Source organism: Cajanus cajan, chromosome 3 (genome assembly GCF_000230855.2).
Source record: "Cajanus cajan strain Asha chromosome 3, NIPB_CcT2T_4, whole genome shotgun sequence".
Taxonomy (NCBI): domain Eukaryota; kingdom Viridiplantae; phylum Streptophyta; class Magnoliopsida; order Fabales; family Fabaceae; genus Cajanus; species Cajanus cajan.
The window spans coordinates 57,284,869-57,307,015 of NC_138519.1; positions in this window are offsets into that span (position 1 = coordinate 57,284,869).

Consider the following 22,147-nt stretch of genomic DNA (forward strand, 5'->3'; position numbering starts at 1 on the left):
TATGTAATTGCCTCATGATAAGGTCTTTGAATGTGCAACTAATGTGTGTGATGCACAAATGCAAGTTTTATTTATTTAATGTTTTTAGAAAAATGAATGGCTCTCCCTATCCTCCTTTTCTTGGAGGAATTTCTGTCATCGACGTGAGGGAATATTTTTGTGAGCCTTTTATGCAGGAGATTATGGATTTTAAAGGAACCCCTCCAATTTTCTTTATTGACCGATTATTAAGGAATTTCATACAATTTTTTAGAAATACCAATTTAGAGGCATAATCACATGGTCAAGAGAGAAAAGAAATGAATAGATATTTTATTAATATTCACAAGTGTTTTTACAGAAAGATATACAGAAGGAATTTCTGAAGAATGGCTGGCCAGGGTAGGCTATATACATTGGGCTTAACAATTATATCTGTAATTGTTGCTCTTTACATTCCCCTAATTGCTTCGGGTGAGATGCCTGAGTCAGGAGTGTAGATGCTGCAAGACGCTTGCTTCTAGAAGATAATCACTTGAGCCGCCTTTCGGTTTTCGATTCAAGTGATCGTTGCTTGCTTTGTTTTTACATCTTATTCTTTTGCCCCTAGCTTTTGCCTAGGACGTATCCTAGCGGGGATAATTTTGCCTTTGTTTTGCCTAGTACCCTTGTACTGGCGGGCTTTTTGTTTTGCCCTAACTTTTGCCTAGGATGCCCTTTTTCGGGTTTTCATCCTAGCGGGCTTATGCAAGCAACGTCTTCAAGCATAGTACTTCTTTACCTTGCCAGCGTTGACTGGGTATCGAAGTTCTTTTCCATCCATGTCTGTGAGGATCAATGCTCCTCCTGAGAAGGCTCGTTTTTCCACGTATGGTCCTCCGTGATTTGGGGCATACTTTCCGATTTTGTCCTTTTGAGTTGGTAGCAATTCCTTCATTACCAACTCTCCCTCATGGTAGACTCGAGGGTGGACTTTCTTGTCAAAAGTCTTTTTTGATCTTCCTCTGATAGGCTTGACCATGGCATATGGCGTTCAGCCGTTTTTCTTCAATGAGGTTCAACTGGTCATACCGGCTTTGAACCCATTCTGCTTCGGAAAGTTTTGCTTCCATGATTACCCTTAGGGAAGGTATTTCGACTTCGACGGGTAGAACTGCCTCCATCCCATAGACGAGGGAGAATGGAGTAGCTCCTGTAGATGTGCGTACAGAAGTCCTATAACCACGGAGAGCGAAGGGTAACATCTCGTGCCAGTCTTTAAATGAGACAACCATCTTTTGCACTATTTTCTTGATGTTCTTATTGGTTGCCTCGACTGCCCCATTCATCTTTGGCCGATATGGGGAAGAATTATGGTGTTGGATCTTGAATTCTTGGCACAGTTCTTCCACCATTTTATTATTCAGATTAGATCCATTTTCAGTGATGATTTATTTCTCCATGCTTCCACTAGATTATCCTAAAATCTTTTGGGACAAGAGAGAAAAGAAAATAAAGATATTTTTGTTCTGAAGTTTGTGTTTTAGAGGGGATTTATTTTTCAAAAATGGTTTTTGTAAGAATGGATGGCCAAGGTAGGCTTATGTGTTTAGGCTTTGTTTGATTAAACACTTATGAAGTTAAGAAAATCTTTGTTTATTGACGTTGTGATTTGACAACTTAGATAACTTCCCTTGAACCTTTCTTTTTGAATTCGGTTCATGGTACCATCATGGATTTATTTTTGTTTTTTGATTGTCCTTATTTTTGCCTAAAACACCCTTTTGTGGCGTTTTAGCGGACCTTTATTTTTGTTTATTTTTGTAACCCTAACTTTTGCCTAGGTCACCCTTTCGTGGGATTCCTAGCGGGTCTTTTGCTCTTATTTTTGCGCAGTCCCCTTTTTTGAGTTTCCTGCCGAGCTTCTTTTATTTTGAAAGATTTCTTTTTACCCATGATGGCACTTGTCAAGGCCAAGGGAAGGTGCTCCAAGTTGTCACACACACCTCCACATAAAAATGATGTGGGTTTATTATTATTAAGATGATTTTAACCTCATTCATGTTTATTCAAACAGGGTTAAAAATAATGTGGTTTAGAATTTTATTATGAGCAAGAAAAGAAGCAATGAAGAATGATTTTATTATAATCATAGCGGAAACATGTGTCCTTATTTCATCACTGATATGGGTCCCAATGTTGACCTCTTATATCTCTCGGCCATGCCCCAAATTCACAGTCTCCAATTTCTCTTGACGAGTTGGAGTAGGCGAGCTTCTCGTTCTAGCAGTCTTTGCAGATCTGGAGAGATGGTCTCCTCATCACTGTCCAACTCAACCCATTCGTCCTCAACTTTGGATCTCGGTCAGAGCGAACAATTACAGACATAATTATTTTATTGGTTCTGTTTAGGTTTATTAATATTAATGAGGGAAGAGAGAAAAGAACAAAAGAGGGAATGATATGTGAAAAATGCCTCTTTATTGATATGTATTAAAACTGTACAAAGACCCTTATTTACATGAAAAGGTTCTCATGATCTCGGGTACTGATCATGAGTCCCTAAAAGAAAAGAAAAGAAAAATATGAAGGGGCCCTATCGTGGCTTGCCATTCTCTACTCCTGCTTTGGTAGAGGATTCTTGCTCACGTCGGGCGCTGTCGAATCGAAGGTGACCCACCCAGCATCAATAAGGTCTTGGACCTTATATTTGAGAACTCTGCAGTTCTCCGTTGAGTGCCCCGGTGCCCCCGAATGGTATAGACATTTATCTTGTGGATTGTACCAGTCGGGGTAGGGTGGATCCATTTTCTTTGGTGGAACATAAGCTAGAAGACGTGCTTCCACTAGCTTCGGTAGGAGGTCGCTATATGTGGTCGGAAGTTTATCAAACTTCCTCACAGGGTTGTATTGCGACTTTCCCGACTTCGAAGTGGAAGAAGATGAAGAAATATTTATGGCGTTGACTCCTCCCTCCTTCTTCTTCCCGAAGGCCTTCTTAGCTTCATATGATTGGGAAGGCTTAGCCAGCTTCCCACTTTTAAGTCCTTGTTCCACTCTCTCCCCAATGGTGATGATGTCCGAGAAGAGTGTTGTCGTGTTCCCTATCATCTTGTCATAATAGGGACCGGTCAACGAGTTTATGAATAAGGACATCGTCTCCTTATCCGACAGCGGGGGCTCTATCTGTGCCGCCAACTCCCTCCATCGTTGGGCGTACGCCTTGAAAGATTCATCATTTTTCTTACTCAAGGCTTGAAGATCTGACCTATCGGGTGTTAGGTCGATGTTGTATTTATAGCGCTTGAGAAAGGCGTCGGCCAACTGCCTCCATGTGTGTACTAGATTTCCATCTAGCTGCATATACCAGTTGAGCGCGGTATCAGCCAAGCTCTCTTGGAAGCAGTGGATCAAGAGCTTTTCGTTTGTGGCATATGCAGCCATCTTTCGGCAGTACATGGTGAGATGACTCTTGGGGCAAGTCGATCCCACGTATCTCGGGAAATCTGGCACTTTAAATTTAGGAGGAAATTGAATATCCCTCACTAAGCACATGTCGGCGGCATCTTTAATATCGAAATCATGCCCCTCCATAGCCCTTAGCCAATCCTCTAGGGCGTGGAATTGTTCCTTTGAAACTTCGGGCTCTTTAATCATAATTCCAGCCCCAATAGGTATGGCGTGTGGAGGCTCTTCTTCATGCACCTCCTCTTCCTCATGATGGGACCCATGGTCACTGTGGCTTGATCCATGGACGTTATGTTGACGCATGAGTTCCATCATTTGCGCCATCTGCTCTTTAAGCTGTGAAAGCTCGGTTGTGAGCTTCTTATTTTGCTCCTCCAATGCTTCCATTTTCTTGATTTTCTGCGCGCGTGTGAGGACAGAGAGATGACCAGCCACTTTCTAAAATGAATATTTTAATTAGTTTATTTATGGGATGAATACGCTCTTGACATGAGCTTGATAACCCTCCATTTTTAAGGCGCTGCCTTTTTAAAATGGAGTTACCACCCTCCTTGAATTATGATCTCTCCCCAACGGAGAATCTCGATAATTATGGGTCTCTTTTACTCATGTCAAGAGGTATTGGTGAACCTAGAATGCATGGTTTATGAGGATGCATGATATCTTATTGGTAATGATGCTCATGCTCCTCACTTTTATTATATTTTCACACATTGGTTTTTCCTCTCATGTCATGACATTTTCATGCATGGGGATTATTCTTTAGACCTTATCGCGAGGTTATTTATTAATGCACAAACAATTGCACATAAGCATTTACACAAACAATTCACTCATCCACGAACAGTCACGAGCGAATCACGAGGTAGGGGTATCCTGCAGAAAGGTGCATATTCAAGGTGGTTCTAACTGTTCTCACCGGTCTGAGGCCCCCAAGGTGCCCCCATTATAGGGACCCAATTCCTCTCGTCGTAAGCCGATGGAAAGCTCCAACGCACTGTCGGACTCGAGTTCATGGTTATCACCTTGAGTGATGCTTTCCGACAACGGTCTACGGGCACCTATAGACCCATTCGACAACCGGCCGTACTAACATCCACTCCCTATGGCTTACCACTCATGCCCCCGGGTATAGAGGGAACTATTGTGTGCAAAGGTTTGTGTGCAGTTTTTATTTCAAACAATTGCGGAAAATTTAAACAAACAACAGTTATTAAAGCCAATTAGATAAATATGTTATCATACAAGCAAGGGGTAATAAAGTAATTTTACCTATTATTTGTTAAAATAATCTGTCACTAAATGGGACTGACTCTCGAGGCTTCCCCAGTGGAGTCGCCATCTGTCGCCACCGGCCCGAAACGGGCTTTCGGCATTCGCGAGGGATGGTTGGACTCTTTTATTTGTTTAAAAATATGGATTGCTAGAATGACTTATTCTCAAACTGAGACCTTGTCAAACGAGCAATTTTATTAAAAGGCTCACCAATCCATGTTAATCCCAATCGGGACCCTCCATGGATTAGCGGTTTTCATAAAAAGGAAGGGTTCATGGAGTCGCCACCAATGTTTTACTCAAAACATTGGAAAAAGAAGTTTAAGGCAATCGATTCAAAAATCGACTTCGGCCATTACAACCAGAGTCGGGTAAGGGAGTCGGTTACGCGTGGGGAAGGTGTTAGCACCCCACAGCGCCCCTTTCGGGTTCCCTATGACAGATTATTTAAAAATAATAGTGCAAAATTACTAAATTACCCCTATTTATTCTAAGCAATTATAAATTAACTATCTACATGATGACAGTTTAATATGCACACAGAAAACAGTAAAAGAAGGGATTTTTAGAAAAGAAACCTCTTGAAGCGTGCTTTTTATATATCAAGTAAAACTGGGAAGCTTTTTGGCGTTCCCTCGCTCTATAAGCCCGCTCACTCCTTCCTAAAAATAATTTTTGACAATGGAAATCCGGAGGATTTCCCTTCGACTAAGTTCGAATCTCCAAGCTAAATGCTCGGAATTCCAGAACTTCGTCGGATCGACTCCCAGAGAGATTTCTAGGGCAGAACACTGCTCAAAAACCCCAGAATACTCAAGGAGGGAGTCAAAACTCAGTGGAAAAGTCTCCAATGACGTCCCATTGACGTCATATTTATAGGGAAGAGGCTCAATACGGTTTATGAGGGTCAATACGGTCCGTATTGAAGTTTTGAACTACAATACGGCCGTATTGAATTCAATACGGCCGTATTGAAGTTCAAAAACCTCAATACGGCCGTATTGAAGTTCAGTGCAGCCGTATTGAGTTCAAAAACCTCAATACGGCCGTATTGAAGTTCAGTGCAGCCGCATTGAGTTCAATGCAGCCGTATTGAAGTTCAGAAACTTCAATACGGCCGTATTGAACTTCTGGGAGGCCGTATTGGGCTTCATTCCCTCCACTTTCTTATTTTTTGCTACTCTAAGACCTCTAAACCTACAGATTGTCATCCTAGGGTCTTCCAGGGTCTTCCAGGAGTCCTTCCGGCTGACTTTCCTTTGGTCTTCGAGAGTCTTCAAGCTTTATTTCCGACCCGGACAATTTTAGGGGTCTACACTCATCTTTAAGTGCTTCATCAATGTTCTTAGGTTAAACTTGTGACACAAATGCCATAGTATTGCAAATATTTTTAATATCACTCCTAGTTGAGACACCCTTACCAATGCTTCCAATTATGTTGTCCATTGATAAGTCTCTAGTGGTTTTCCATTCCTTAGGCAGTTGTTCACTTGTTTCCTTTGCTTTTTCATGTGATTCACTCTCCTTAGGCACTTCATTAGGTTCATTCTCCAATAGGGATTGATCAAGCAACTCATTTAAATCTTCAATTTCAGTTTGCCTAGTCTCTTGCTTATTTGACTCATCAAATACCACATGGACAGATTCTTCTACAACTAGAGTTCTCTTATTATAAATTCTATAAGCCTTACTATTTGTAGAGTATCCTAGAAATATTGTTTCATCAACCTTTGCATCAAACTTCCCAAGTTGCTCTTTTCCATTGTCCAGCACATAGCACTTACACCCAAACACTCTAAAATATGAAATGTTAGGCTTCTTACCTTTGTAAATTTCATAGGGTGTTTTCTTTCATATAGGCCGAATCAGAATTTTGTTTAACACATGACAAGCAGTGTTGATAGCATCAGCCCAAAAATATTTTGGCAAGTTTGTTTCATTCAACATTGTTCTAGCAAGTTCTTCTAAGGACCTATTTTTTCTCTCAACAACCTCATTTTGTTGAGGTGTCCTAGGTGTTAAGAAATTATGGTTTATACCATGTTCCTCACAGAATTTCTGAAACATCAAGTTTTGAAACTCACCTCCATGGTCACTTCTTATAGAGGTGATGTTTGAGCACTTCTCATTTTGAACAAGTTTGGCAAATTTTCTAAAGGCATTAAAAGCATCATTTTTATTTGCAAGAAACATAACCCATGTGTATCTAGAATAGTCATCAATAATTACTAAGCCATAGTAGTTTCTGCCTAAGCTCATGGTTCTTGAAGGACCAAACAAATCCATGTGAATTAATTGCAAAGGTCTAGTTGTGGAAATTTGATTTTTACTTTTAAAGCTAGCCTTCACTTGCTTGCCCTTTTGACAAGCATCACATAGTTTGTCCTTACCAAACTTGAGTTTAGGTAGACCAACCACTAATTCTTTCCTACACAGTTTATTCAATCCATATGAATATGTGCAGCTCTCCTATGCCAAAGCCATATGTTTTCTTCTTGAGTTATTAGACACTTAGTGTTTGACATTATTATAGAGTGTTCTAAGTCAAGCATGTATATATTGTCAATTCTTTTACCAATGAATCTGATTTCTTTACTCTTTTTATCACATATCAAGCAACATGTATCATCAAATTCAATTTTAAAGCCTTTATCACTCAATTGACTAATACTCAGCAAATTATGTTTCAAGCCATCAACAAGCAAAACATTCAATGTTTGAGAGGAGCGATTACCAACATTGCCATGGCCAAGAATTTTTCCCTTATTGTTGTCACCATAGGTAACATACCCTTCATTCTTCAATTTCAGATTTGTGAATTTTGAAGGATCCCCAGTCATATGCCTTGAGCAGCCACTATCAAGATACCAAAGTAGATTTTTGGCCCTCAAGCATTCAATTGTGTCTTGGTCAGTTCCAGCCATCAAGCACAAGTTGTTCTCCTCACATTCAGATTCATCACTTGATGTGCTTGAGTCATTATCTTCCCAAGCAATGTAGGCCCTTTTTCCTTTTCCCTTTTTCTTAAACTTCTTCTCCTCTTGTTGCTTCTTCAAGAGATTTGGACACTCAGCTTTCATGTGTCCCGGTTTTCCACATTCAAAGCAATTAAAGGAGGATGTGCTTGCTTCCTCTTTCTTGTTTGTCTTTTTATTGAATTTATAGGGGGAATTCTTCTTTCTTCTCATGAACTTTCTGAACTTCTTTACCAGCAGATTGAAGTTCTCGATTTCAGAATCATCGGAGCTTGTTTCTTCACACACCTCTTTGCCTTTGGCAGATTTCAAGGCTTTCAATGACACTCCTGTGCCTTTCTTATCTTGCTGCTCATGTTCATCAAACATGTGCAGCTTTTGCTCATGCTCCCTCAACTTCCCAAAGAGAGTAGCTAATGTCAAGGAGGTCAAATCCTTTGATTCTTCAATGGCTGTCACCTTTGCTTGCCATGATCTGTCCAAGCATTGCAGTACTTTTAAATTCAGCTCTTCCTTCTCAAATTTCCTACCAAGGTCAACAAGGTGATTTATCAAGTGTGTAAATCTCTTTTGAAAATCAGAAATAGATTCACCATTTTGCATTCTAAACAGCTCATATTCTCTTATGAGAGTATGCTTTCTTGATCTCTTCACATCACTTGTTCCTTCATGAGTGACTTGCAAAGTATCCCACATTTCTTTAGCAGATATGCATTGTGAAATTCTAAAAAATTCATCAATAGACAATGCAGATGTTATAATGTTTTTGGCTCTCTTATCGTGTTGGGCTCTTTTCTTTTCCTCATCACTCCATTCACTCCAATGTTTGTCCTTAAGCTCACCATCATCTCTTTTTTCATAGGAATATAGGGTCCATTTTCTATAGCATCCCATACAGCAATATCAATAGCTTCAACGAAAATTCTCATCCTAATTTTCCAATAGACATAGTTTTCACCATTGAAAACAGGAGGTCTATGAATAGACACACCCTCACCATAAGGTAAGTTGTTGTTGGCCATTTTTTAAAATCTTGAATAACTCCCAAGAACCTTGCTCTAGATACCAATTGTTAGAAAAGAATGGCACAATCCAAGAGGGGGGGTGAATTGGATTCAATGAGCCTTTAAAAATTTATCAGAGTATTTTGGATCTTAATTTCAATCAAAACTTTTCTATGACAGAATTTCCAAATGAAGCTCTTCTAAAGACTTGTTACAAAAATATGAGTGCAATATGCTCACTTGATTACAACATAACGAGGTTCAACAATAATGTTCAATTACAGATTTAAACCATCAAGATTCACATACACTTGTTAATCAAGTTTTATCTTCTTTAAAGTTCAACAAAGAAATTACACAAAGTAAAAGATAAGGTAGAAGAAGATTGCACAAGTCTTTTATACTGGTTCAGCCACTCCACATGTGACCTACATCCAGTTCTTAATCAACACCTGATTAAGATTTGTTCCACTATCTTTAAGCAAGAAGGTTTACAAGCACACACACATGCATATACTTCAACACTAAAAGATAACCACTTTCTTGACCCCAAGAAAGCACCCCTTGTAGAACCCACTACAAGAAACCTTACCACTTGAGAAACCCTTCTCAAGATTTTCCAAAAAGATTCACAAAGAATAAAAGGAACGAATTCACCTGGAATTCTTGAACAAATCTTTATCTTCCCCTTTCAAGAATATGATGATGATGATCTTCTAACAAAGCTTTTCACAAACGTTTTCACTCTTGGATTTCACAAAGAAAACTCTCCAAGATGTCACAAAGACTCACAAAAACGTTTTTCATAAATTGATTATTAGTTCTAACTCATCGTCTTAAGTTTCTCAAAGTTCAAACTATTTATAAAAGTTTCAGACACAGATAATCGATTATTTTAAAGAATAATCGATTATTTTGTTCTTCAGATTTTCTGGAAATCAACCAAGAACAATATAATCGATTATTTAGCTGGATAATCGATTATTCCAGAGAGTTGTTCCTGGGATAATCGATTATTTCGGTAAATAATCGATTATTACAGCAAGGCATTCCACTTAGCCTATTAGCTAGAATAATCGATTGTATTTAATGATAATCGATTATTTTGAGTTAGTTTTAAAACTTCATTTTATACCTCAAAATAAGTTTCCAATCTTTTTAATTCATCATCATATACTCTCTACTTAGTTTAGATATAGATTTGCTTATGCACATAGCATACAAAGCACAAAAAATATAAAAACACATTCAAAACAATTTATTTCCTAAGTTCTATTACATAGCTCCATTTCATAGCATTTTCTTGACTCTTCCTTGACTTTGTTTTTGTGCTCCAAGTTGTTGTTGTATACTTGTTGTGATCATCAAAACTCCTTTAAGATTCAAGCTCTCCTAAGCTCAACAAGAAGGTGATGGCGGAATCGTCGACGCAAGCGTAATCAAGCTTGAGAGCGGTGAGGTAGCGATTGGGGCGGAGGAAGTGAGCGGAAGGGCAACGTCCTGCGGAAGGTTTAAGGGCAGTTATAGTTATGTGGAAAGAGGGGAGGAAGGAGCAGAGGGCGGAGGAGGTGGAGGCTAGAGAGAATGTGGATGGGAGACTGAAGGGCGCGCATGAATTCAGAGAGAACGCGCAGGGTTATTTTTGGGTCTCCATCTAAGTCAATTTTACATAAAAACTAATGTAGATCACTTAACATCTAAGTCGGTTTTACTAAAAACCGTCGTAGATATATTTGTGTAGGTTATTCTATCACGGGTATTATTTAAACCGTCGTAGATTACATTCCTTTTACTTACAAAAATGCCACCGCATCTTATTTTACATCGTTTTTTAATAAACCGACTTAGATTGAGCGACTTAGATTACTCTTTTTGTAGTAGTTTAATTAATATGTCACTAAATGGGACTGTCCCTGTCGCCACCGGCCCGAAACGGGCTTTCGGCATTCGCGAAGGATGGTTGGACTCTTTTATTTGTTTAAAAATATGGATTGCTAGAATGACTTATTCTCAAACTGAGACCTTGTCAAACGAGCAATTTTATTAAAAGGCTCACCAATCCATGTTAATCCCAAGCGGGACCCTCCATGGATTAGCGGTTTTCATAAAAAAGAAGGGTTCATGGAGTCGCCACCAATGTTTTACTCAAAACATTGGAAAAAGAGGTTTAAGGCAATCGATTCAAAAATCGACTTCGGCCATTACAACCAGAGTCGGGTAAGGGAGTCGGTTACGCGTGGGGAAGGTGTTAGCACCCCACAGCGCCCCTTTCGGGTTCCCTATGACAGATTATTTAAAAATAATAGTGCGAAATTACTAAATTACCCCTATTTATTCTAAGCGATTATAAATTAACTATCTACATGATGACAGTTTAAATATGTACACACAGAAAGCGGTAAAAGAAGGGACTTTAAAGAGATAAACCTTTGAAGCGTGCTTTCTTATATATCTTGACAGAAATTGGGAAGCGTTTTGGCGTTCCCTCCCTCTACAAGATCGCTCGCTCCCTCCTATAAAATAATTTTTGACTTGGAAATCCGATGGATTTCCCTTCGACTTAGTTCGAGACTCAAGCAAAATGCTCAGAACTCAAAAACTTCGTCGGATCAACTCTCCGAGTGATTTCTAGGCAGAGCACTGCTCAAAAAAACCCAGAATACTCAAGAAGAGGGTTAAAACTCAGTCCAAAAGTGTAGAATGACGTCCCATTGACGTCATATTTATAGGGATGAGGCTCAATACGGTCTCTGGGGGTCAATACGGTCAACATTGAAATTTTGAACTACAATACGGCCGTATTGAATTCAATACGGCCGTATTGAAGTTCAAAAAACCTCAATACGGCCGTATTGAAGTTCAGTGCAGCCGTATTGAAGTTCAGTGCAGCCGTATTGAATTCAATGCAGCCGTATTGAAGTTCAGTGCAGCCGTATTGAATTCAATGCAGCCGTATTGAAGTTCAGAAACTTCAATACGGCCGTATTGAGTTCAGTGCGGCCGTATTGTAGTTCAAAATGTGCAGTACGGCCGTACTGAACTCCAAGGAGGCCGTATTGAGCTCCAAACCTCCCACTTTCTTATTTTTGGCTACTCTAAGACCTCTAAACCTAAAGATAGTCATCCTATGGTCTTCTGGGAGTCCTTCTGGCTGACTTTCCTTCGATCTTTGAGAGTCTTCGAGTCTTATTTCCGACCCGGACAATTTTGGGGGTCTACAGCTGCCCCCCCTTTACTTAGTCAAACGGCCTTTTAGTGTACCGGTTGATAAGTAAAGGAGTTGACCCAATTGTCCGGGGAATAAGGCCATCCTTCCGACTTGTAGTGTCTTCCGGTGGAAAATTTGCTGAGTAGCCTCTCCAGGTTTTGCTTCGCTCGTCGCCCGAGCCGGAAGCTGCATACCTCCGTGCTTCTGAACACTCTGGTAGCGTGAGTACCGCCTCTCCAGGCTCAACTTCACTCGACGCCCGAGTTGGAAGTTGTGAGTACCGCCTCTCCAGGCTCTGCTTCGGTGCTTCTAACATCCTAGGCAGTTGAGTTTGCCCTCTCCAGGGTTAGCTTCGCTTGCCGCCCAAGCTGGAAGCTGTGAGTACCGCCTCTCCAGGCTCTGCTTCGGTGCTTCTGACATCCTAGGCAGTTGAGTTTGCCCTCTCCAGGGTTAGCTTCGCTTGCCGCCCAAGCTGGAAGCTGTGAGTACCGCCTCTCCAGGCTCAACTTCACTCGACGCCCGAGCTGGAAGTTGTGAGTACCGCCTCTCCAGGCTTTGCTTCGCTCGCCGCCCGAGCTGGAAGCTGCATACCTCCGTGCTTCAGAACACTTTGGTAGCGTGAGTACCGCCTCTCCAGGCTCTGCTTTGGTGTTTCTGACAACCTAGGCAGTTGAGTTTGCCCTCTCCAGGGTTGTGCATACCTCGGTGCTCTGGACATCTGGGTAGCGTGAGTTTGCCCTCTCCAGGGTCTGCGGTTTGCCCTCCCCAGGGTCTGCGTACCTCCGTGCTTCTGATCACTTTGGTAGCGTGAGTTTGCCCTCTCCAGGGTCTGCGGTTTGCCCTCCCCAGGGTCTGCGTACCTCCGTGCTTCTGATCACTTTGGTAGCATGAGTTTGCCCTCTCCAGGGTCTGCGGTTTGCCCTCCCCAGGGTCTGCGTACCTCCGTGCTTCTGATCACTTTGGTAGCGTGAGTTTGCCCTCTCCAGGGTCTGCGGTTTGCCCTCCCCAGGGTCTGCCTCCGTGTTCTTGACGACGTTGGCAATGTGAGTTTGCCCTCTCCAGGGTCTGTGATGGTTTTGTCTCCACAGTCCACGATGCTGCTTTGACGATTTGTTTTTGATTTTGGTGCCGCTGAGGGCTGGATAACGCAGGGATCCGTCTAGGGGATGTGCAGTTACTCATAGGTTCTTGTGTCCCAACTTTCCATTGTGTAGTTGGTATCCATTGAGGAATTTCTGTTTCCTTGGGGGTGCAGACACAAAGATGCTCTTTCTGATGTGAGCGGTGCCTTATGATTGACTGTCGTCCTTTCGACGTTGTGGAGTATCCCGGCTATCCTTATTCGGGTGACTCTTTTGGATTTTCTGATTTTTGCTGCCTTTGTGTAGGCTGTTATCCGCTGGGGATTCTGGATGTTGATTTTTGATTAGCCTCTTCTGTTAGGCGAATCATCTTGACGCTTGATTTTTTTGGCTGAAAGCCGATTTCCACTTGGGGAATGGTTTATTGATTTTTTTTTTTTTTTTTTGATTTTCCTTTTTGTAGGAATGCCTCTTGAGTAGGCGACTGGGGATTTAGGGATCTTATGTATCCCAGAGTATTATTTAGGAAGCCTCTACAGGCTTAGACTCACTCAACGCCTGAGTTGGAGAGCTATCTTCCACTGAGGAAGTTTTAAGTCCTTTGACTGAATATTTGGCTTTGGATGATCGCGCTTCCATTGGGGATTTTTGCTGATCTTGGTTTGATAGCTTTCACTGGGGAATTTGGCCGGTGAGTGGAAGTTGAGGTTTCTCTGGGGAGTATTATTTCTGCGAGCCTCTCCAGGCTCATTTATTCTGTACAGTTGGGGAGTATTATTTCAGCAAGCCTCTCCAGGCTCAGTTATTCTGTGAGAGTATTATTTCGGCGAGCCTCTCCAGGCTCAATTATTCTGTATGAGTATTATTTCGGCAAGCCTCTCCAGGCTCAATTATTCTGTGGGAGTATTATTTCGGCAAGCCTCTCCAGGCTCAATTATTCTGAGAGTATTATTTCGGCGAGCCTCTCCAGGCTCAATTATTCTGAGAGTATTATTTTGGCGAGCCTCTCCAGGCTCAATTATTCTGAGAGTATTATTTTGGCAAGCCTCTCCAGGCTTAGTTATTCTGTACGATGAGTTGCTTTTCTTGTTCAGCCTAAGAATGCAAGCTGAGATGTCTTTTGGAGAGTATTATTTTGGCAAGCCTCTCCAGGCTCAGTTATTCTGTATAATTTGTTGGATTTTCTGTATTTTGCCTTTTTGTTGATTTTGGCTTTTTCTGTGTTTTTGCCTTTTGATTTTGGCTTTTTCTGTGTTTTTGCCTTTTTTTGTTGGTTTTGGCTTTTTCTGTATTTTTTGTTGATTTTGGCTTTTTCTGTATTTTTGCCTTTTTGTTGGTTTTGGCTTTTTCTGTACAGAAATGTCTCTGAGGAGTATTATTTTGGCGAGCCTCTCCAGGCTCAATTATTCTGAGAGAGTATTATTTCGGCGAGCCTCTCCAGGCTCAATTATTCTGAGAGAGTATTATTTCGGCGAGCCTCTCCAGGCTTAATTATTCTGAGAGTATTATTTCGGCGAGCCTCTCCAGGCTCAATTATTCTGTGGGAGTATTATTTCGGCAAGCCTCTCCAGGCTCGGTTATTCTGTATGGTGAGAGAGTATTGTTTCTGCAAGCCTCTCCAGGCTTAATTATTCTGAGGAAGTATTTTTTCAGCAAGCCTCTCCAGGCTCAATTATTCTGTACAAACTGAGGAGTATTGTTTGTATCCTTGCCTTTTTTCGTTTTCGGCTTTTGTTGACTGCTGTCATACACAAGCAATTTTCCTATTTTTCTATTTTATGCAATTGCCTCATGAAGAGGTCTTTGAAAATTTCTTTATGGCCAATACGGCCGTATCCATTTCAGTATGCCCGTATTGAATTGAAAATTTGTTCATAACCCTAATTTCGGTACGGGCGTACTGAACATGATACGGGCGTATTGTTTTTCTGAAGTTTATATTTTTTTGTTTTTTTTTTTTCAATAAACAGAGAATAAGTGATCTTCCATTACACCTATCATCTGTATGCATGTATGCAGTATGATGCACCTAATTCTATTTGATTCACTTTTCAAAAGAATTAACCGATGCGTTTCTCTGTTTGGATTTTTGCCATTCCTCTAGACGGGCTGTGTGCTGCCGATTTCTGTAACCGAGGAATGATGCATGTTATATTGAGATTTGGTGTCATCAACCAAATGATTTTCCTTTCCTTTAGAAGATGTGTCAACCCTCCTATTGACTACTATATCTCCATGTTTTCACTAGATTATTCAAAAATCGTTTGGGACAAGAGAGAAAAGAAGGAAAGGATATATTTTTTTTCGAAAGTTTGTGTTTTAGAGGGGATTTATTTTTATTTTGAAAAATTGTTTTTGTAAGAATGGCTTGGCCAATGGTAGGCTTAAGTGTTTAGGCTTGTTTGATTAAACACTTATGAAGTTAAGCACGTCTTGGTTATTAACATTTGTGATTTGACAACTTGGATAGCTTTTCTTGAGCCCCTTTGTTGAATTCAGTTGGTGGTACCATCATGGATTTATTCTGTTTTTCGATTGCCCTAACTTTTGCCTAAAACACCCATTTGTGGAGTTTTAGCGGGCTTTTGTTTTTGTTCATTATTTTGTAACCCTAATTTTTGCCTAGGTCACCCTTTTGTGGGATTCCTAGCGGGTCTTTTGCTCTTATTTTTGCGCAGCCCCCTTTTTGGGTTTCCTGCCGAGCTTTTTGTTTTTTAGGATTTTTGTCCTGAATGGATTTCTTTTTATCCATGACGGCACTTATTGAGGCCAAGGAAAGGTGCTCCAAGTTGTCACACACACTTCCACATGAAAATGATGTGGGTTTATTTTTATTAAGACAATCTTAACCTCATTCATGCTTTTTCAAACAGGGTTAAAAATAATGTGGTTTAGAATTTTATTGTAAGCAAGAAGAGAAGCAATAAGAAAGAATGATTTTATTATAATCATAATGGAAAACATGTGCCCTATCGAGGCTCGGGAGTCGGGCTGTCCCCGAGGAGTGATCTATAATAGTCACTGAATTTACACATCCCTATTAGAAGGAAAAGGACACTTGATGACGACAGCTGGCCTTGACGTTTCTGAACCAGCCTTCCTAAAGATCTGGCTTAAAGAACGTCGAGAAGGATCTTGATTCCTCTTCGTTCTTTGATCATTAACAGGGTTGTATCCTAACCCTTGTTTCCCCGGATTGTCCTTGATAATGGGTAGCTCCGGGATTCCTTGGGAGTCCTTGCCTAATCCTTGTCCTGGCAAGTATCCGTTCTTAGTGAGCATATGGGCTACTTTCTTCATTTCTCGGGGAAACGTCTCAACATTGGCAATTTCCAATGCTTGGAAGGCGGTTTCCAAAGCTTCCTCTGCTGCATCCACATAAGGTATGGTGGATGGCTTGCTGATGAGTATGTCATCTTCAGCTTGTATGGTCACCAGTTTGTCACCCACTATGAACTTGACTTTCTGGTGGAGCGTAGAGGGTACAGCTTTCGCATCATGAATCCAAGGTCGGCCAAGGAGACAGCTGTATGCGGGAGTAGTGTCCATCACTTGGAATTCGACATTAAAGATGGTGGGTCCAATTTGGATTGGAGGATTAATCTTTCCCACCACTTCTCTTTTAGAACCGTCGAAAGCTCGGACGATCATGTTGCTCGGGCGCATTTGGATTCCCTTGATTGCCACTTGATCGAGCGTTCTTTTTGGCATTACGTTCAAGGAAGATCCATTATCAACCAAGACTTTAGCGATGTGATGCTCCTTACACTTTACAGAGATGTGCAAGGGCTTGTTGTGATTAGGTCCCTCGGCGGGGATCTCTTCATCGGTGAAAGTGAGGTGATCATTAGCCGTGATGTGACTAACAATCCCCTCAAACTTGTCTTGGGAGATGACACATATGCCTCGTTCAAAACTTTCGACAGAGCTTGCCGATGCGGTTCGGAGCTTAGGATCAACGACAACAGCGTAATCTTTGCTGGCGTCCTATGAAGTTGATCCACGATGGAGTACTCGCTCTGTCGGATAAACTTTAACAGCTCGTCTGTCTCCTCCTCGGATTCTTTTTCCTCGGTTTTCTTTTCTTCTTTTTCTTTATTCTTGGGGGCTTTATCATGAAGATCTTCGGGAGTGTAGATCCTTCCACTCCTAGTCATGCCCCCAAGTCCAGCGATGTTGGAGATATCGCTGTCGGCAGAAGAATGGACGTCGTATATCCATGGCACAGCCTTATTTGATTCGTAGGGGAAAGGCCTTGGAGCGATGATCCTTAACGGGGTCGGACCTTTCCCTTTGTCTGTCTTGATTACCAACAACGGAGTCGCCGTGTGCTTGCTTGATGCAGTTGTTGGTTTGCATTTAATTACCAATGGCGTGCGATCCATTCTGAACATACGCATCGATTAATTCTTTCTTTTTATTAATATTTATTATTAAATTACCGGGAGAGATAAATGCAAATGAATGACTAATGAGATGCAAAGGCAATAAATCTCAAAAATACAATTTTTATTAATTGAAGAAAGTGTACAACTTTTATACAATGCTTTGAAGCAACTTTTTACAAAAAGAGAAAAGCCGGTAAAAACCCACAGGCGGGTTCATATGTCTTTGCCATTCATCTTCGGCTTCCTCCACATGGCGGCCCATTGCTTCAATCTGAGTATGGACCGCTTGGCTCATATCATCACTGATTTTCTGAGCATCTTTCGCTTTTTGTATATGATAGTTGATCATGGCCTGCAGCTCATTAAGCTCATCCTCGGCCCGATCCTTCTCCTCTTGGAGTTTGGCCATTTGTGCCAATCCTTCCCTTTCCTTTTTGCGGAAGTCGGAAAGGTTTGCGGTTTGTCGTTGAACAACTTCCCGCCATTGTTGCGCATCGGATCGAGTCAAAAGCAGATCGTCTTGCATATCCTTGATCAACTGTGCCTGCTTTGAATACTCGGCCTCAAGGTGTGCTATCTTCATGTTGACTTCTTGGAGTTGACTACTCGGTTCAACCTTTGGCATTTTGGGTGCCCGAGTAGCCTCCTCATTGAGGTTAGCACACTCATCCCTAAGCCGCTCTATCTCGTGGTCTTTCTTCTTGCATTGCCTTTGAAGACCATCAATAGTAAAACTGGATTCTTCATTTTTCTCTTCAAGAACTCTCATCTGAGCTCCCATGATTTCCAGTTTCTTGGTCAAGGCGTCGACTTGCTCTTGCAACACCTTCCTTGTTGTTGCGGTTGCGCAAGAGGTGGATGGTTGAGACACCCCCCTCTCGCTCCTCCATATCTCGTAGTCGGTGGAGGCGGATACCCGAGGCTTTCCAAGCTCTCGATCTCCCTCATAGATTGGCTTCTCCCACGCTCTAATGACAGCGTGCATATCCCTCTGATGCTCGGAATCAAAGGAGAAACACAACCCTCCAAGCTCCTCTTTAGTAGGAATAATTTGAGTCCTCATTAGTTGTCTCATAACCAATCTAGGTGAGTAGGCTATGCAACCTCTGAGGCCCATCAATGGTATGCTTGGATAACTGCCGCATCTTGTCAATACATTACTTGGACGGAACTAAGGACAAACCCACGTGAAGTGCTCGATACTCCACTGTTCCATCTCTTCCTTCCACTCAGAAGCATATCGGCGGCGCACGGGAATTTTCGAAAAACTCCTCAAAGGGTCGGGCAAGGTCCCCATATGACTAGAGGCATAGAAATGAGTGATGCTCCACACATACAGCAAGGAGGTGCAGCATCGGATGATTTTTCCTTGCTTCTGTTGAGACAGATGAACAGAGAGCAAGGTGTCGGCAAGAATAGCAGGCACGGGACTCTTCATGTGTACGTCCCAAGCGAAGAAAGCGTCCATCGCAGCATGGTCCACTGTGTTAGCGTGAAAGGGGAATAGGATCATCCCAAACACAGCTAACGCTAGAGTCTTGTTGAAAGCTAACCAATCTCCCTCACCAGCCAAGGAAGAAAGGTGGTCCTCAATCATAGCAAGCTTCCAACCTTTAATACTGCCGTTCCCCACTAAGGCAGCTGATCGTGATGGTAATTTGACCTGAGTGGCAACTCTCTCCACGGCCACATGGTTGTCATGAAAGATATAGACCCCGGCTGATTTGGGCCATCGTAGCATGAGCTCGTAGTCCTCGAGAGTAGGAACTAGGTCAAACTGGGGGAACTCGAAGCAGTGCAAATCGAGACTCCAGAAGTGAACCAGTGCTCTCAGAAATGCTGGATCCACACAGATCTTCATCAAGTCGAGGACTCGTCCATATGATTTCTCAAACTTGACGCGAGCCTCTCTTGGCATCAAAGTACAGAGGTGATCCAACCTCTCAGCATGGTATAACAAGAAGTCTACTTTCTTCAACTGCCCATGCATCTCCTTAAACCTCTCAATATTCTACAATACAATGCATGATATGAGATGATGGTGTTGAATATGCATGCATTGTGTTTATTGAACTAAGCATTATCATGTTTTCGGGATGTCCCTAAGATGATGCATGATATTGCTTGGTTTTGGGTAAATATCATTTTTCTTTGTTTTTTGAATATATATTTTTTTTTGTATTTTTAGGGTGAAAAGGGAAACTACCTATATGAATGTGATGAAGGTAGATGTTAACACCATGTAATGGAAGATTCTTATTTCTATTTATTCTTATTTAAAAAGGAATAGGAATGTTGTATGTTTAAAGAAATGCAATGTATGCTCAAACAATTTCACATAATCAATGCACAAACAATTCACTCATCCACGAACAGTCACGAGCGAATCACGAGGTAGGGGTATCCTACAGAAAGGTGCATATTCAAGGTGGTTCTAACTGTTCTCACCGGTCTGAGGCCCCCAAGGTGCCCCCATTATAGGGTCCCAATTCCTCTCGTCGTAAGCCGATGGAAAGCTCCAACGCACTGTCGGACTCGAGTTCATGGTTATCACCTTGAGTGATGCTTTCCGACAACGGTCTACGGGCACCTATAGACCCATTCGACAACCGGCCGTACTAACATCCACTCCCTATGGCTTACCACTCATGCCTGTCGCCACCGGCCCAAACGGGCCTCGGCGGTCGCGAAGACGGTCGAGCTCGCTTATTATTTTGGTTTTGAAAATGTATTGGATTATTAGAACGACTTGTTCTCAAACTGAGACCTTGTCGATCCTATCCAATTTATTTATTAAAACGTCTCACCAATCCATATTAATCCCAAGCGGGACCCTCCATGGATTAGTGGTTTTCGCAAAAGGAGGGTTCGTGGAGTCGCCACCAATGTTTTACTCAAAACATTGGAAAAAGGGATAAGGCAATTGATTTTATAAATCAACTTTGGCCATTACAACCAGAGTCGGGTAAGGGAGTCGGTTACGCGTGGGGAAGGTGTTAGCACCCCACAGCGCCCCTTTCGGGTTCCCTATGACAGATTATATTCTAAAATAACAGTATAAAATTACTAAATTACCCTTATTTATTATAAGCGATTATAAATTAACTATCTACATGATGACAGTTAAATATACAAACAGAAAGCAGTAAAAGGAAGGATTTTAAGAAGAAAACCTTTGAAGCGTGCTTTTATATATTTCGTAAAACTGGGAAGCTTTTTGGCGTTCCCTCGCTCTACAAGCCCGCTCGCTCCCTCCTATAAAATTTTGACTACGGAAATCCGGAGGATTTCCCTTCGACTAGGTTCGAATCTCCAAGCTAAGTGCTCGGAATTCCAGAACTTCGTCGGATCGACTCCCAGAGAGATTTCTAGGGCAGAACACTGCTCAAAAACCCCAGAATACTCAAGGAGGGAGTCAAAACTGAGTGAAAAAGTGTGGAATGACGTCCAATTGACGTCATATTTATAGGGAATAGGCGCAATACGGCCTACAGAAGCAATACGGCCGTATTGAAATTTTTGAACTTCAATACGGCCGTATTGAGTTCAATACGGCCGTATTGAAGTTCAGAAATTTCAATACGGCCGTATTGAGTTCAATACGGCTGTATTGAAGCTTCAATACGGCCGTATTGATTTCAGTACGGCCGTATTGAAGTTTCAGAAACTTCAATACGCCGTATTGAGTTCATTGCGGCCGTATTGAAGCTTCAATACGGCCGTATTAAGTTCAGTACGGCCGTATTGGGCTTCATTCCCTCCACTTCCTTATTTTGAGCTATTCTAAGACCTCTAGACCTACAGAGAACCCTCCTAGGGCCTTCCAGGAGTCCTTCTGGCTGATCTTCCTTCAGTCTTCGAGAGTCTTCAAGCTTTATTTCCGACCCGGACAATTTTAGGGGTCTACAGCTGCCCCCCCTTTACTTAGTCAAACGGTCTTTTGGTGTACCGGCTGACAAGTAAAGGAGTTGACCCAATTGTCCGGGTGATGTGCCATCCTTCCGACTTGTAGTGTCTTCAGGTGGGAAAATTGTTGAGTAGCCTCTCCAGGTTATTGCATACCTCGGCGCTTCTGACAACCTCGGTAGCTAAGTTTAACACCAACGTGCCTTTGACGACGCTGATGGCTGAGTATTGTCTCTCCAGACCTTGAGTATTGTCTCTCCAGACCTTGAGTACTGTCTCTCCAGACCTTGAGTACTGTCTCTCCAGACCTTGAGTACCGTCTCTCCAGACCTTGTTTGAGTACCGTCTCTCCAGACTTTGTTTGAGTACCGTCTCTCCAGACCTTGTTTGAGTATTGTCTCTCCAGACCTTGTTTGAGTATTGTCTTTCCAGACCTTGTTTGAGTACTGTCTCTCCAGACTTTGTTTGAGTACCGTCTCTCCAGACCTTGTTTGAGTATTGTCTCTCCAGACCTTGTTTGAGTATTGTCTCTCCAGACCTTGTTTGAGTACTGTCTCTCCAGACTCTGTTTGAGTATCGTCTCTCCAGACTTTGTTTGAGTACTGTCTCTCCAGACTTCGTTTGAGTACCGTCTCTCCAGACTTGTGCATACCTCGGTGCTCTCGACAACTGGGTAGCTGAGTATTGCCTTTTAGGCTTTGAGATGATTTTGTCTCCACAGTCCACGATGCTGCTTCGACGGTTTTTTCTGATTTTGTGCCACTGAGGGCTGGATAACGCAGGGATCCGTCTAAGGGATGTGCAGTCATTCACAGGTTCCTGTGCCCCAACTTGCATTGCATTGTTGGTACCCATGGGGAATTTCTGACTCCTTGGGGTGTAG